The 15,380-nt window shown below is 37.2% G+C and overlaps 1 protein-coding gene across 8 annotated transcripts in view; it reads left to right on the top strand.

Moving 5' to 3' along the window:
- COLEC10 (collectin subfamily member 10) overlaps nt 1-15,380 on the top strand; it is a 445,704-nt gene that overhangs the window by 383,001 nt on the left and 47,323 nt on the right. The window lies entirely within an intron of this gene.

Below are 15,380 nucleotides of genomic sequence, written 5' to 3' on the forward strand. Positions count from 1 at the left end.
GTGAAGCCAAAAGAAGGTTCTGCATGACTGGCATAAAGGCTTAAGAGAGAGCTGATAAAGGCTTAAGAGAGAGCTGATTTTATCCCAGCTGGTAAAATATCAGCTTCCCTTCTTCTATCACCTTCTTTCCCCTTAAGGGTATCAAAAATTGTGCTCTGGTTAAAGTCAAAGGATGGGGCAGTGGACTTAAATGGGGGATTTAAGAAGCTTCTTGTAATTTTAGAAAAAGAGCATGGCATAATGGGAATCAACATTCTTCCATTAAACTTCCCTTTCCAGGAGATGTGAAGACTTAATCTTAGTACTACTTTAACTAAATGAACAACTGAACAAAATACCACAGGGGTTTATGTACATTCACTCCCCCTTTTTCTATGCAAGCTGGTATTGAGACTTGTTTTAAGAACATATTTCAATGAATGGATGTTTTTGTTGAAATGGTAATGTTATACCCTCATTCTCATTCATTCGTGAATCTTGTGATCCACCTTTGTGAATCTTTAGATCAATCATGGATATCTTATTCTTGAGCTAACCTGTCCACGCGACTTAATAGACACGCCTGAATTGTTTCCCAACCTTACCAGACCCTGCCCCTCAAATGCTGCTCTGCCTCTCTTGCTTATCTCCAGCCACATTAGCTTTCTTTGAGTTCTTTGCAATTTTGCATGACCGTCTAAGTATTATACATAAAATTACGATACATATAAAATTACAATATACATTAAAATTATATAGGAAATTACAATATACATAAAATTAAATGTACACAGTAGTAGCTGTCTTACTAATAGCATTAAATTGTATCACCCAAATTCTGTTTCTGAAGGCTCGGGATTCACAGTCTGTGGCACGTATAGCATTGTCCCTTTGCCCCTGCTGATGTCAGCAGCCCCCTCTCTCGCCATGCTCTCTCTTAAGCCTTTATGCCAGTCATGCAGAACCTTCTCTTGGCTTCACCAAGGCCTTCTTTTTTATTCTGGAACACGCCCTTCCTTCTGTTTATACCTATTGTGCCCCACCTCAACTCCCAATTCCACTTACATCCCCGGGGTCAGTTCCCCTGCTCACCCTTCAGTTTTCAACTTGAAACAGTCGCTTCTACTGAAGGCTTTCCTGACCCCTCCTAGGGTCACACCCCCTGCTAGGTCATCCATAGCACACTGCCCTTCTCTGGATAGCACTTCCCCTATGGCAATGTTAAAGCTGATTTAAATTTCTTTTTTTAATTTAATTTTTATTTTATACTGGAGTACAGTTGATTTACAATGTTGTGCTGGTTTCAGGTGTACAGCAAAGTGATTCAGTTATACGTATACATGTGATTTAACTTTCTGACTCTTTCTCCAGACTATAAGACCTAAGAGGAGAGAACCTATGACTGTCTTATTTCTTGTTATATACCCAGTGTCTGGCATAGTGCATGATCCATAGAAGATGCTAAATAAATAATTACCAATTAAAACTCTAAGCTAAAGACATAAGGGTATTTGGTTTAGAATGACATTAGTTTCCTTCTGCTGCTATAACAAATTGCCATAAATTTAATAGTTTAAGATGATATAAATTTATTATCTCACAGTTCTGGAGGTCAGAAGCCCCAAAATGGGTCTCACCACACTAAAATCAAGGTGTTGGTGGAGTTATTTAATTTTGGACACTCTGAGGGAGATTTTGTTTCCTTGCCTTTTCCAGCTCCTAGAAGCTTTGGCTTGTGGCCCTTTCCTCCATCTTCAAATCCAGCAACATTGGACCAAGTCCTCTCATGCTGCCATTTCTTTACCTCTCTCTTCTTCCTCTCTCTTCTACTTTTAATGACCCTTGCAATTACATTTGATCTATCCAGATAATGCAAGATGAAGTCTTTATTTTAAGTTCAGCTGATTAGTAACCTAAATTCCATCTGCCACCTTCATTCCCCTTTGCCATGTAACCTAAAGTATTCATAGATTCTAAAAGATTAGAGCATAAGCATCTTTGGGGGCCGACGTTCTGCCTATCATAAGAATGGTACTATTTTATTCACCTTCATATCTATAAAATGAGAGGTGAGGTTAGTGGACCTCAAAGGAATTATCTGTCTCTGGCCCAAGCAGTAGAGATAATATTAAATTATTAAATGGATGTATTCTACTCCTTTCTTCCTGTAAATTATGTTTGGCTATAACAACTCCAAGTCATGAGACATAAAACCCCGGAAAGAAGAAAGCAGATGCAACCAACCAACAATGGCATCATTAGTTGGGCTTGACTCTTAAATGAGTTATTATTTTGTTTTTGTTTTGGGGGGCCTAGCATGGCTATAGTCTTAAAAGCAGACATTCTTTAAAGAGAAAAAGTTGTTCTCAATTCTTTAATATCTCATTGGCACATCAAGGTGGAAGATTGAAAATTGTGCTTTATTCTAAACCATTCGAAATGAAATTCAGGGTATGATGTAAGGGATGTAGTTATCACAAAGAGAAGAGCAAAAGCCCGTTCCTCCTAGTCCAGTGGCATGTAGGGAGAAAGAGGAAGGTCAAGGGGAAACATGTAGTAAAGCAGGTATTCTGTGGCTCTCTGCTTTGTTTAAATCCATAATGAGAATACCCATACAGATACGAGATTTACTAGTCAAGTCCTTAGTGGCAAGATGTATATTCAAGGCTTTGAGCAAAGAAAATTTGATGAAAGGACCATTTACAGAGAGGTGTGGGCAGGATTAAAGGAACCAGTAATAGATGGAGAAGCACCAAGAACTATCAACAGAGGTGGGGGACCAGAAGGGGGAGATGGGTTTTGGGATCCACAAGAGTAAGAGTTTTAACTGTACGCAAGAGGGTCATTCAACAGGAGTCGTGGGCATTGATAGAAGAAGGAGCCACTGCCAAACTATGGCCCGGCGGGGGGCGTGTGGAGGGAGCACCTCCGCGTTTCTCTCTCCCCACCTCCTGATCTCCAACTGGTGCTGCCCTCCAATTTGGCAAATTCAAACCTGGAAGCCATAAGGCAAGTGAGACTATGATCTGGTCTAAAAAACGACAGTCCCCCAGGAAAAAAATAACAGGAGCAAATGGAGAATAACTAACATAGAATAAGCTCTGAACATATGGGATTGTAGTTCGTGTGCCTGGACATAACCCCAGGTGAAACTTCACATTTAGTTTGGCACCATGCCAAAGGGGTACACAAATCCTTGTCTAAGAGCGGACTTCTGGGGAACTTAGCCCCAGACACGGATGGAGCTGGGTCTCAAACCTATTTGCGTTGCTCCAAAACCCATGTCATTATCTACCACCACCTAATGCTGGCTCTTGCTGTGAGATCCTCAGGAGAGAATCCGCTGAAGCAGCATTTCTGTTTTCCAGTCTGATCTCCAAATGATGGAGTACCATTTAATTCTTGCAGGAGAATCTGAAGGTGTTTTTTTTTTTTTTTTTTAAATGGCATTTCCTCCATACATCAATTCAGTAGAAAAACACTATGGGAATGCATTTTCAATATTTTTAGGAAATGGATCCAAGACTAAAAGAATACCACCTCACAGAATTGCTAAGTGCTAATGAGTTTGAAATCTTAATTTTCCTAAACTCTACTAACTGGGTTCAGATTTTTACCTTGCCTCTTACTGTATTATGACTCTGGCCAACTGTTTGAATTGATTGTACCTCATTTTCTGTACCTGTGAGATTGAGGTAAAATAAGATAGTTTTTAGGATTAAATATTTTAATACAGCTAAAGTCCTTACAAGAGTGGTTGGTATATATTAAACAAGACTCAGTAAATGTTATTATTACATGTCTTAACAATAACAGCTTCTGCTTTTATTCAACAAACTTTTAGTGAGCACCCACTCTATGGGAAGACCTATAAGAAATGGTTTCTGTACTTAACATCAGAATTTGGTAGGAAAAACAGACTGCCAATGTAAGGTGGTGCATGACAAGACAGAGGGAGTCATAGAGGTCTGGGTTATATTCACTACCATCATTTATTAGTGTTGTCACGAATTCAGACTGGCCAGACATTGGTTGAGATGTGAAATAGGCAAGAAGGGAAAACCAAGTTTTGTTAAATGTTACCTCTAGCATTTATGATTAATATGGCAGTTGTTCCTTATTTATGATTGATTAATTATGCTTTTGAATTTTTGTTTCTTTAAGGTTTTATTTTACTTTTTAAAAAGTCTTTCAAGAAATAACTCTGGTTTTATGGACTTTTCACTAGGGCAGCAGCCCAAAGACACAGGTTCATTTGCTGGCGCTACAGATTACTAGCTTTGTGATGCTGGACCATCCTCATCTATAAAATGAACCTCACATCCACCCTTTTTGCTGCCCTTGTAGAACATTATGAGGACCAATAAGTTAAATGGATGTGCTAGTAAGAGTGTTAAAAACATAAGACTTTGTGCAAATGTAGAGAAGGAAGTTGTCACCCCATGATATACCCTGAGATAAGACTATAGTTGCTCAGGACACAGGGTTTGGATTTCAGATATACTTGGGTTTGAATCCTGGCTTTGCCACTTATCAGCTGTGCAAACTTGGTTGAGTAAATGATCTTTTTGAACCTCATTTTATTTAATGGATCATTTTGAGGATTGCTTGAGGTTGTATGTAGAAAATGCTTAGCACAATATTAAGCTCATGGCTCAATAAGCTGTTTTTTTTTAACTATTCCTTATACTGCAGCTTGGGTAGGAACGTATTGTAGTAATCAAATGAAGAAGCAATCTTGCACCTAAAATTTACAACCAAGAGTCGTAGCAGAAGAGAGAAACCACCCATATTTGTATTTGTCTCCCTGGCTCAGCAAGATGACCTAAGGAAGTTTTGAAATGTTAGAATTCAGACAAGCATTATGGAAAGACAAAACACTGTCCCAAATTGTGCCTGTAGTATATGCAGAAAGTAGATAAGGCTTATCACTTATAATTTAAATGGGGGATTTATTAAACTAGATAAGGATCTGGAATTTCTGATAAATTCTGTTTCTGCTTCTTATCCAACCACTTTTATGCTTTTAACCATTAATACCTCTGAAGTTACACGGGGCATGTAACACTTTTATCACCCAGACTTTCCTCTCAAAAGACACATAAAAGATTGCAGGGACTTGCAGACACCAGAAACAATAGCAGGAAGCCAGAGAATTTGCCTAAAAATTGAAGGTGAGTCAAATAGGAAAAGTCTTCGTAACCAGGAGCAACCAGACAGCGTCTAATGTGACTTTGCCACATAAAAGACTCTGTTATAACAAAAAACCCACCAGTACCCTAAGCTGTAGAGTTTTGCCAAAAACACACATGAAAAAACATTTCCTGTCTGTACTGAACTACCAAGTTGCTGTGACATTATGTGTCTGGGTGTGACTTTCAATATAGTTAAACAATTTTCCTTTTTTTTTTCAAAGATAACATTACCAACAGTGTATTCCAGACTCAAATTCTGGTTGTTTTCTTATTCAATATTTATTGAAACTTCATATTCTTTTCATAACTGACCTCTATTCTTATATATGCATGTCAACATGTATATATGTGTGTATACACACACACACACACACACACACACATGTTAAATGGAAATCTGGGGGGCAAAGAAATCCTAGACCATTAGGGCTAGAAGAAAACTTAATAGTGACTTAGTCCAACTCTATCTTTTAATAGATGCAAATACTAAATCCAAGAAAGGACGATGATTTTTTTGTCTCACAGAAGTAGGACTCAGACCCCCAGATGTTCTTCTTTGTATGTTTTTCTACCTTTCCACTATATAATGCTGCCTTTCAAAATAAGAAAACAAAAACAAACCTTAAAAAAACACTGCAAAATAGAACAAATACCTGTACAGGGGAATTTTTACTATTGTGGATATTGGAAACACTAAAGCTAGGGAGATCACATATCCTAGTTTGCCAAGAGTAGTTCAGTGTGCACCTGTTGTCCTGTTGTAATAATCAGTACTACCCCATCTGCTCTCACAAATGTGTGATTTGGAAGATAATTTATATGGTCACCTTAATGAAAGCACAAGTTTCTTGTTGAAGGTAAAGAGCCACATTTTACTTGCAAAGAATCTGAAGGTACATTCTAAAACTTGGCCTCCCGTAAGGAAATACACACAACCTATTACAAGAGCTTGGGATTAAAAAGGCGGTGTGGGTGGGAGATACTGTGTACTTGAAAATGAGCAAGGTCACACACCATGGCCATAGTAGAGCTAACCGTTGCCAGAAAGACCCAAGCACGTATGTGTGGCTTTGCAAGATGTCTTCAATGAGAATTTTCGTTCTGCTTTTATTTTTGTTTGTTTTTAACAAACAACATGAAAGTACATGAAAGAGTAGTCAAGCTATGCTGGGTGACTGTAAAAACTCAGCTGGAAGTTGAAACCCAAATTCATGTCTCAGCAAAGTGTGACTTGAGGCTCGTTGCTCTAAATCTCTGGATCTTATTATCTATAAGATAAAAGGATTGAACGAGACTATCTGTTTCTTGCCAGCTCCAATTTTAGACTCCCATGGATTTGTTAATTAACTTCCATGATTTTATCCTTTCCCAGGAAAATGTATTACCCTTCCCCACACCCTCACCTCCACCATCACCAGTTTGTCCCAAGCTCTCAATGAAATGTCCTCAGAAATTTCAGAAAGCGGAATACATGAGAACCACAAAGAATTTCTCCTCCTGGAATTTGCCTTAGACTTTAATACAACTTAACGCAACCTAACAACATAAGGTTGAAACAATGAGAGCCCATCTCTCCATCCCAGTGTCCTGACTGGGACAGATGTCACTTGCATGTCTCATGTTTTTATTTTATTAGCTCAGTGGCAAACTAAGGCTCTGCCTGTACGTGTGGAATGGATAAAATATGGCATGGCCAATCGGCTCAACTCTGCTTTTACCCCCAATTGGTTCAGACCACAGCCCAGCAACTCATGATGACGATAGACAAAACTGAAACGATGGGATTAGATATGCTATGACCTCATTTGATGGCATGAATAGACCTAGCCTCATTTTTTCCAGACTCCATTGCTGAGTTTTAATGAGAAGTCCAAAGGTCAATTACTTTTTGACCGACTGTATGAAGAGAAAATTGATAGCTGGGGAAAGTTGATTGTATTATTCACTCTGCACACACAGCAAATTGGTTTTCTATTTATGGAGAATGTTTTTAATTAGTGCTTGAATTGTGCATTAAAATTGGGCAACTATAAATAGTTAACAGCTGTGATATTTTATACCTTAAATTTCAAAACTTTTTTCCCCCCTCATTTGATGAATTCTAACCCATAGCTCTCTGTTTACATGTTTGCTATTTTGGTTCTGTGTAATTCTAGAAATAACTAGTTTCAGACAGTTATGGTTTAGTGAACGCAGGGAATTGCTTTTGCTAAAATTATTGTTGCTTGTTTCTAAAACTCCTACAGAATAAATCTACGGTCTTCAGAAAAGCAGAAGTTATTTCCAATGACACACACTATTTGCTGAAAATTTACGGTAGATTGACTCATGCATCTTTGCATTGTACTTAAATTAAAATACTATAGCTTTGGTTGAAGGGTAGATGTGTCAGTGGCCTCTCTGCGGCTTAACGGTTTGTTTTGATAGGACAGAGAAAGTTTACCTAATTATAGGAGGCTCATTATTGGTTCTGAAGGAGGAAAAAAGTCATCTCAACATTGATTTCTTCTGGAAATGAATCATGCAGTTGTATAACTTTTAGCACCACTGTCTGTCTCCATCTATGATCTTTTTTTTTCTTTTAGTTAATGTGAAGTTTGTCATTTCAAATAATGTCTGATGTCTGGCCCCAGGCTATTTGTAGATTTATCCTAGCCAACATGTGTCACTCATCTTTGTTTAGAATCTACAACCTTCATCCTAGCAACCTCTTTTTATTTTATCCTTGCTTTTGCTTCCTTGGTGGCTCTGTACAGATTATAATGGGCTCTCTCAGAAAAAGTATGATTAATGGTGGGTATCATAAGTCCATAGATGTATAGTAAATTGGAATTCTTGACATGAATTTATCATTCAGGTAAATATTGGCTGCATCTTATTTCAACAGTTGCTTTGCCCATATTTTATAGTGGCCGACCCTTCCTTTTAATGGTGCCACTTAAAGAAACAATAGACAGTTCAAACTATTCACTCAACACATCCAATCTCTAAACTGAAGCTGGAGATGTCAGAATTCTCCAAATATGAAAAAAGATGCCTTGATTTTCAAACAATTGTAATTTTAAAATTAGACTTCCATGATTTTTATGTGGTATTTGCTTTGTTTACCTGCTTACTAAACACACAAATAAAAAATGGATTCCAGCATGTTGTTGCCTATTTAGGAATCAATTTCTTTTCATTTAACCCTGATCCTGAGCCATTGACTGTCTTCCTATGGCCTTATGGGTTAGTCAATGACTTCACCACACACTGAACCATAGAATTTTCTACCTCACCTTTAGCTTGTATATGAAGTAACCAACATGAACTTGCATGTCAAGAATTCAGCTAAGAACATGATGAGGTCTTGGGAAGAGCATTCCCTTAGGAAACTCCTAAATGCTGATTTAGCTCTCCTAAGTAATCTGGCTCTCCTACTTTGGACTCTATTCCAAAATGTTTTTTTTTTTTTTGAATATATACCAACATGTATTAATGGGTGCTTTCTCAAAAGAGACTGTACATCATTATCACAAAGGAGCAGCCACTTTCAAATAAAAGAGTATATGGATTAGTGTACAAGGTAAACATTTTGGGTACATCCGAGCCTTGGCGAAACTGGTTTACCACTTTGGCTCTATTGCCACATGGGTAGTGGATCAGGCAGCCAGAAAAGCATGGACTCATTTCAACTGTGGAAGTTCAGGGCGTGACTCCAAGCCAGAAGCGTGGCCATGGCCAGCTGTCTCAAGCCTCTGTGTGTACTCAGTAACCAAGAGTATGTTACAGCATATGCTGTGTCAGATCCAGCCATTAGCCTTCCAGATCAAGTTAGGGGAGTCTTTCTTGCATTTGGTGCACTAGCAAGAAAGCTTCAGTTGAATTATAGGGATCAGGAAGCAGAAAGGTAGAGAGACTAAAGCTCAAAATACAATTTGGACTTTCACTTGCCAGCTCTTAATAGTAGCATGTCTACTTTTGTCTCCTTATAGAACTAACATATACATAATATGTAGATGCAGGTTTTTCAACACTCCACACATCAGCTGGAATAGAGAAGTTTCCTCTCTGAAAGATGTGCGAAAAAGGATATATTTACTCTTTTAAACATAAACCCCCAAGAGGTGTTGTTTTCTTTCTGTACTAAGCCTCTCCAGTTTTCTACATTTTTTTCGATAGGAATGTGATTACGTAGTATAAAGAAAAACTAAAAACCAGTAGGAGAAAACAAATGACTTTGAGAGTCCAATGTCAAAGGTGTCATGCCAATTACAGTAAAAATTCAATTAATAAAAACACAGCTCTCAGCAGTAATGCAAATAAGTGGAAAGTCTGAATTGCCCTCTTTTATTTAAAAAACAAAAAATGTCAGAAAAACAAGCTTATCTCATAGATGTTAGGAAAGTATGATTTTCAAGGTAAATTCTAGAGTTTGAACAAATTAAATCTGTCTCCATACATAAACCCATCTACTATAGAATGAGTCATCATTCCACATGGTAGCTCCAAATCCTTGATGCTCAATCATCAAAGAAAGAGCTGATTTTTTTAACATCCTTATTTACTAAGCCACAAGAATAGCATAATAGAATTTTTAAAGTTTGGTTTCTTTTTTTTTTAATTGGCTTTTTAACAAAGAGGAATTCTCAAGTTCAAAGGCTAAGTTGTATTCATTGTACTGCCTCCAGTGCTTAGGGAAGTACGTGGCACAGAGTTGGTACTCATAAATTCTTGATGAATCAAAGGAATTTTAACACCAATTGCAGGAGCTGTATAATTGCCCTGAAGAAGAAACAAAAAGTCATCTCAGCATTGATTGCATCTGGAAAAGAACCACGCTATAACTTCTATCACTACTGTGTCTCCATCAATGATCCGAGAATTCAATTATCTAAAAATTCAGTTTCCGCCATTTTTCAGGAATACACTGTCGGTATGGTTGAATTAGCTTTTGCTAGGAGAGACAGACTGGCTTTCGGGCTGAAGTTGGAACCCTGAAGCTGATTGCCTGTACTCGTAATCCAGATGGTCATTACTAGCCGTGAAACCTTGGGCAAGCCACTTCACTTCTAAATACCTGTTTCCTGGTAAGAATAGTGCCTACCTACTTGGCTTTTTGTGAGAATCTAGTTCATATATGTAAACCACTTGTAAAATGAATGTTCCCTAGCACTTCATAAGTCTTAACTATTTTATTTTTAATGAGATTCATAAAAGGAAAGCATTATATCTCAAATGTCTTATCACTTATAATTTCTAAGGATTTCTAGAGTAACCAGAGAATAACTGATTTGCTTTTTAATATATTCCTGGATGTCAAGAAAAAATAAACTTTGGCCTCTAAAGTTTTGGTTTAAATATAAACCCACCATTATCTCTTGAAATCATCTTAAGGCAGCCTTAAAGTGATACGATTTATTCAGAAGTTAGTAAAGAGCTTTTCTATCCAAGAGAAGCTTATAAATCATTAGCTAGAGGCTGCAAGAAACAGTATATACGCATTTATAGTCTGATTAAATGTCTGGATGGCTATTTTTTCTTAGGAAAAAATTTTTCTATTTTTTGGCCTGGTAATTTATTTTACTTTAATAAAGCCAATACTTTTTAAGACAATGACAAATTCAATAAAATGACTATGATTTTAAGACCCACGTGAAAAATATTCTTTTTTTTTGGAGATAAAAATTCCGATAAATCAGTTCACATCCAGGTCACTGATACCAAGCAATTCTCTGCCACTCTGGAAGCATGTCTGAGTGGTTCTGTCCTGGGATTACTGACTTGTTTATAGAACGGGAACAACAGGACCAAAGTTATATTCTTGCCGCCTCTGTTGGTCAGGCAGCTGTGATCTTTCCATCACTCTTACTGTGCTCCTTATTCAGTTAAGCAAATTAATTTTTCACACATCTAAATATTCTAAGAGTCTCACCACCAACAAGAAAGGTTAAAGTATCAATAAATACTTGGGTTAGGGGTGAAATAGAGAAAAGTGAAAGCTATTTGCTTTTTAAAAATGCATAAATCCTGACGTCAATCCTTTTTCCAAAGCCAAGTGCGTAAGAGAAACACACGTGTCTTTCAGAGCTATGGACTGAAACCGGTTTCCCAGTTGGAGGGATAAGAGCTGCAAAATTCAGAAAAATGCTTTCATTTACTTATGGGTAATAAGAGTCTGTCACAAAATCTAAAACGCAATTAACCAATTATAAAAATTCAAATAGAAATACACTGTAAGAGCACGAATTATAAGTAATGTACCCATTTGTTGCTCTTTCCAGATTACTGTTTTAGGTGGTTCTTGGATTACTGAAACGTTTTCCTTTTTAGTGATGCAGTGAGAAAAGCATCAGGATAGCAAATCAGAAGATCTGAATTCAGATCCCTGTTATTTCCCATCCATCTGGCTGAAGGCAAGTCTCTTGACTTTCCTGAGCCTTAGTAAATATATCGATAAAATCAGAATTTTATGAGGAAGATAGAGATCATGAACCTAATGAAAATGTTATCAGTGTTTTAAAACAGCAACAAAAGTATCTGACTCAGGAAGTCTGGGCCTTGATCACAAACAAGAGTGCCTGGCACAGAGATGGAGTGAAATATATGTTCGTTTGAACATTCATCAATGCATGAATAAACAGATGAATGTATAGTAGATAAAAGACTGTGACATTTATTTCCCAGCCTGAGTGGAAAAAAAAAAATAATAGAAGCAGGAACATCACCCCCATTTTAGATAGTGATTATACTATTTAAGTTGTCAGTTTCTCTAATGCATAACAGGCACATGGCTCAATATACGGCAAGCTACAAAGGTAAAGATTCTGAATCCAGGGGCAGAGAGTGGAGATGCTCAGGCTCAGCCTAAGTATAGCTTTTGGAGCTTGAATCCCACCTCTGCACCTCAACGGCTGTGTGATATTAAGCAAGTCACTTAAATACTCTGTGCCTCAGTTTTGTCACGCGACAAATAGGAAAGATAACAGTTTTATTATAGTGTATTAAGCATCAAAAGAGATAGCTGAAGTATAGCACTTGGTACTCCCCAAAATAAACACTTTTCTGGGGTAACTTCATCAGGGAGAACTGATAGAAAATACACCAAGATGGCAACATTGCCATAATTATTTCCACCTACAACATTATCAACACTATCGAAGTTTCTCATTCTTAGGCAAAGTTATTTGGCTTGGTTTTAGCCAACATGGTCCCAGCAACATTCCACAGTTTCAGCTACAGCTTGCAAAATACATGCATTTTTTTAATAGGAGGTCAGATGCTAGACAAATTTTGGAAATATAGCAACACCAAGTCTGTGCATATACTGATCTCTTGTAAAGATCATGTTAACATCACTTAAGTAAAACTCTGAGAGCTACTTACTAGTCTTCTCTGCCAGGTAAGTATTTTAAGTTAAAAAAACAAGTCTTTCCATTATCCAAGGCATTATCTCATTTAATTTCTAAAGCTCCAAGGCTATCACTACTGACCTTAATTTCTAAGATCTGAACTTTAGTTCTGGTTGTGACACTTATTAGTTAGACAAATTTATTATGTCACTTAAAAGTCTGTGAGTTTCTGTTTCCTCACGGAGTTAATGAGATTCTCAGATTAATATAATATCTGTGGAAGAAATTACAAATAGCAAACCAAGCCAGTGCTCTCTCCCAAGGTCAGTTGATGATGTTGTTTTTGTGCCCATTCCATTTTCAGAGGAGAGAAAACTAAGTATTTTTACATTTTAATTTAATTGAAAGAAATGTTGCTGGTGACGGTATGTATCTTAAAGAAAAAAGGGTGTTTTATCTTAGAGGTTATTGGGAAAATTTAGTGGAAGGCACACAGTGAGAAAGCAAAAATATCTGCAAAATGCCACAAAAAAAGATTTGGGAGCTATTTTGGCAACCCAAGAAGGAGGAAGAGTGAGGTTACATGGAACCAAGACGAGAGGATCAGAGGTAAAGTCCTAGAGAAAAATGTTGAGAAGGAAAGGCCTGAGAGAAGATGGCAAAGGGGAAATTCCTAGTATATTATTGCCTAGAGAATTTTGAAGAAGAGGAATGCCTAATACTCAATTTTAAGTTGTTTGATGTGCTCTTGAAATAATCATCCTCTGTTTATCCTCAGCACTTTGGTAGAAAGAGACTGTGTGTAACTGTCTTGCACTGGTGATGCTTCGGGGTCAGGAAATAAAGTTCCCTCGTGTGATGGATTGCACACACTTGAACTTACAAAATGGGATTTAGTCTTTCCTTCAGTCTTAATTTAGTTGATCAACTTGAAATAATTTACTTTAAGGATGCAACTTGTGAATGTGATTATTCATCAGGAAAATTCTTCCACAGCAACAGATTGCCAACAGGTCATGTAACCAATGTTTGTATTCTAAAATACATGTATTAAACATATTGATAGAGGAAGCATGTGACAGACAAGGAGCCACTTAACAGAGACACCATGGACCTGGGGTTGAAGAACAGAACACAAAACCAAAATTGAGTTGAGCTCAATGGTGTGGCCAAGATATCCTAAAACATTAACCCTGTACATATCCCCATGGTGCCCCAAAACACACACAGCATTATTTCTAGGAGTCCCTAAATTCTGGCTTCCGTTTTCTGTGATGTATTCTTGCCTTTGAAATAAACGTGTTTAAAAAATATTTTTTAGCAACTAAATGCTCATTTTTAAGCAAAATTGTTCCCCCGTGTTGTATACATTGTTACATGTCCTTGTAAGCTTTTGGATCCTTCGGAAGAAAGAGAAATAGGAGTAAAAGACTTCAGTATCTACGCCTGTTATGAAGGAGAAGTTTTGGAGTCGTTTATCTGAACTTAGAAAATATATTTGCTTGACTGTAAGTTTAGATCTTCTCAGAAGTATTTCATGAAAAGATGTGCTGAAAATTATATATAAAGTAAGCAGCCAAATTTCATAATATGAAATCTCTGAAATATAAACAGACCATTAAAAAAAGAAGATATCGTTTATTAGGCACATGCTTCCCAGCAGAGCTGAAATAAATATTTATCTCTATAATGCAGGAAATATTTTCCCAGAAATGGGTTATATTCTGTGTTTCATCAGTTCAACAAATGCCTGATGATCTCTTTTAACTTCTCTGTGTTGAATGTCAAGCAAATACATCAGGTCAACCACACACTCTTCAATCTTTATGGAGACCTTGTTGCTAAGGATTCTCAGAAGCAAGGCGTAAAAGAAGTGGTCAACAACAATTACGCTGAAGAACGTTCATCCCTGACCTCCGTACACAGCGAGGAGAGAGGCAAAGATGCCCTTTAGTAATTCAACCTGTACCTGTTTAGTGCCTATCTCCAGGGAACTCAGGTACCATGAACCTTTGTTTGACCCATCTCCATAAGCAGAGCATGGATCTGGTCTCCACACTTGCAAAAATAGAGAACTAAGATGTAGCACAAGTAAATAATCTTCCCCAAGGCAAAAATCTGTAATGGTATTGAAAGTTGGGCCCAGGCTTCTTAAATGTCGAGTCACCGCTATTGTTTAGCATAGTTTCTATTAAAAATATTCAGTTTAATCATCTTTTTTTCCTAGAGAGCATAAAGCAATTTAAAAGAGATCATGTATTTGAGCTGACTACAAAGAATAAATAAAGATGCCTTGTCAAAAAGGAAAAAAAAGTGCATAAAGTATTAATTTCCCTTTCACACTGCCAAAAGCATTAAAGAATCTCTCAGTTATAAAATGTGAACTTTCTTCCTCTATATGGATTTGGCAAGTTACCAAACTCTATTGACTCTTCCTTTATAATACATTGGCTATCTTTTCGTCTCACTTTCTATTCTTTCAAGATCTCATCCACTCTGATGGCTTTAATTACAACCTATATGTGGATGACTCTCTAATCTGTACCTCTGGCTGAGATTTTGTTGGGGCCATCAGATACCTCCCCTTGAATATTCCAGAAGGATGTTGAACTCAACATACCCAAAATTTAATTTATCATCTTTTCTTTGAAATTTGCATTTCTTGTCTCAGTAAATGGCATCACATCCAATTGTTCAAGCCAGGAACCTGGGAATTTCCCTGACCCCTTCCTCTCCCTGACCCTCCATTTCCAAGCAATCAGTAAGTCTTGTTACTTCCACATTCTTTTTTTAATCCATTTGCTTCACTTGATACTCACCCTTGCTTCCAAAGCCCTGATTTACCTAATTGAACTATTTGATCTTTTAGCCTCCC

Source organism: Eubalaena glacialis, chromosome 17, assembly GCF_028564815.1.
Source record: "Eubalaena glacialis isolate mEubGla1 chromosome 17, mEubGla1.1.hap2.+ XY, whole genome shotgun sequence".
Lineage (NCBI taxonomy): Eukaryota > Metazoa > Chordata > Mammalia > Artiodactyla > Balaenidae > Eubalaena > Eubalaena glacialis.